The following is a 2,983-nucleotide window of genomic DNA, read 5'->3' as shown; positions in this document are numbered from 1 at the left end:
CACACATACACACACACATACACACACAAACAAAGAGACTGACAGACTGACAAACAGACAGACAGACAGACAGACAGACAGACAGACAGAGAAAAGAGAGCAAGAGACAAGAGATTGTCAACAGGCTATCGCTTTGAATAACGACGCTATTGACATTGTCGTTACGGGAGATACGAACAAGGAAAACAACAAACAACTGTAAGACCCGCGCACGTCACACTACAGTAGCGGAGATAATATGGTCTCTTTTAACCACAAGTGGGCTATCCCAAAATAACGCTGTTTTTAGAAAATCGAAGGTAAAGTTTTTGGATCCTTGTTCCGTTTCTTTAAAAGACAAGGTGAGTTTTCTAAATAACCAAACACATATACACACCAATGAAACCAAATTAAACTCATCCTATAGGTAGCGCAATGCCCACTTTTGGTGTAGGCAGAGAGCTGGTGTAGGTCAAGATTTCTGGACACCCCTGAAATGTGGGTTAGCCCGCTTGTCCTTAAAAGTGAACAAATAGATATTCATAGACCCACTGCATACCTGTATATAACATACTTCATAATGTGCTTCATGCAATATCTACTTTTGTTAGTTTTAGTAGAGGTTTAACGGCGCTCGCAACTGCATAGTGTCATATGACCGGCAAGGGGTGGATGTCAACAGAGAAGTCCTTACAGGGAATCAGACTTACTCTGCTCACCTCTCTAGCTTCAACAACACAAAGTCTGCTTCGACTATCGAGGCACCTCGGAAATATGGAGGCACGAGAGTGTGACAAACATACAAAAGAAGGAGAGGAAAATGACGATAGTGAAGATTAGAAAAGAAAAAGCAGCAATTCCCTGTTGTAGTTCAGACACGGTTATGAGCATGACATTGTTGGATTAGCCCATTTACAATTCTACTGTGCATTATAACGAGAAGTGTCCCCCCTTTGGGAATGGCCTAAAGACAATTCAGCCAGTGGCACCGCCCCGGGGGAGTAATATCTACTCTCTCTGTCCGGTTATTAACAGACAGACAGACAGACAGACAGACAGACAGACAGACAGACAGACAGACAGACAGAAGATATTGTCAGCAGACTATCGTTATGAATGACAAAATCATTGACATTGTCGTTACGGGAGAGATGAGCAGAGTAAACAACAAACAACTATAAGACCCGCGCACGCCGCACTACAGTAGCGGAGATATAATTTCTTAGACCCACTGTGTACCTGTGTATAACATACTTCATAATGTGCTTCGTGCAATCTCTTCTCTCTCTGTCCGGTTATCAGCTCGTTACCTCAGTATTATAAAGTTCTATCTGACATTTTTAGCTGTTTTGAGTTACTAAGACCATCATGAGGTAAGAGATCAAACGCTCTATCTGCTCTATCAAAGTCGTAAGATTATTCTGAGTCGTTATCAAGACATTGAACGAATTGCATTCGAAAAAGCTTGAAATATTGTGAAACTCAAGTCAAACTCGAATTATTTTTTTTAACGTCGAATTTCTTAGAACCAGGTACTGAGCAGATAGAACTTTGTTATTCTGGGGTGGCGAAATGCCAAGTCGTACCGCTCGATCACTTGAGCGCGGTGTCATTGACATAAGAGTTACGATAGAGCCACAAAGGTTAAGGTCCTTGAAGAGAGCCCTCTACCCATTCAAGAACCACTATCACGCACAGCCACATGCAGAATGCAGGCCCCCCTTATCATCTGTGTGGACGGGTTACAACATCAGAACCACATTTGTTAAGAGCGAGGCTCGCCTCAGTAAAAAGTAAGTTTTTCGGTTGTTGTTGTTTTTAAAACAATGATACAAAAACAATTTTTTTTTAAAAATCCAACATCCAAAACATAAGCAACAACAACTGCCAAACATAAGTATTTTAGGGAACGAAAATAAACAGCAGTTTTTCGTTTTAGTACGAGTTTCTAACAATTCGGTCACCGAAGAATAGAGCTATTACAAGAGAGTAATCTATAAAGAAAAGAGGGATGGTGACAAGGACGATAGGTGTTTGATAGGAAAGAAGAGAAGCAAGCCACACCAGAGCACCCACCAGTCACCCGCCTTCAAGAGTCATTACCCACCACACAATAATGAGCCCACCATCCGTCCTGCCTGGCGAGATAACACGATAAAGATAATCGTCTCTCATTTTCTCATCCAATTCTGTTGAGTAAGTCAACGTTTTACGGCCCTTGCAACACAATACGGTCAAACAAATGCCGAAGATTATTGGAGGTGTTACAAGAGAGTAACAAACACACACACAAAAAAGGAAAGATGTTCGAAAGGAAAGAAGAAGCAAAAAAAAATAAATAATAATAGCATCAAAGCATCCGCCTACCACCCATCTTTCTCATACTGCATCAGGGTATAGAATAAAACAAATGTTCCATCTTGCCCTCCTATCCCAGTTTAGCTTCTTGATATCATTCCATGTCTTCCCACATCAGACAGAACGACATCATTCTCTGTGACTCTTACTCTTCCCCAGATTCCAAGTGGCCTTCACCTTGATCTCTTACCCAACGCGATGAAGACAGAGACCACGAAGAGACAGGTCACAACAGGAAGACGCCAGGCACAATGTCCAACATATACTGCATCATATACTTCGACAGGGACGACATGGGTCTGCACATTCATTCTTTTATTTTTATACAGGGATGTGTGTGTGGGGGGGGGCGGGTTAAAACTATAGATCAGTTAGGATTAGGAGCAATAGCTGACACGTCCTTGTTGGGACACACAGCGGGGTATTAGAGAGAGAGAGAGAGAGAGAGAGAGAGAGAGACAGACAGACAGACAGACAGACAGACAGACAGACAGACAGACAGACAGAAAGACAGAGAGCGTGAGAGAGACAGGAGAGGGGAGAGACAGAGAGGGAGAGAGAAAGAGAAAGAGAGAGACAGAGAGGGAGGAAGGACGTCAAAAAGAGAGAGAAGAAGGAGAGAGGGGGAGAGAGAGAGAGAGAGAGA

The sequence above is a fragment of the Aplysia californica genome, unplaced genomic scaffold (assembly GCF_000002075.1).
Source record: "Aplysia californica isolate F4 #8 unplaced genomic scaffold, AplCal3.0 scaffold01769, whole genome shotgun sequence".
NCBI lineage: Eukaryota > Metazoa > Mollusca > Gastropoda > Aplysiida > Aplysiidae > Aplysia > Aplysia californica.
Note: the sequence above shows the minus strand (reverse complement) of the source record.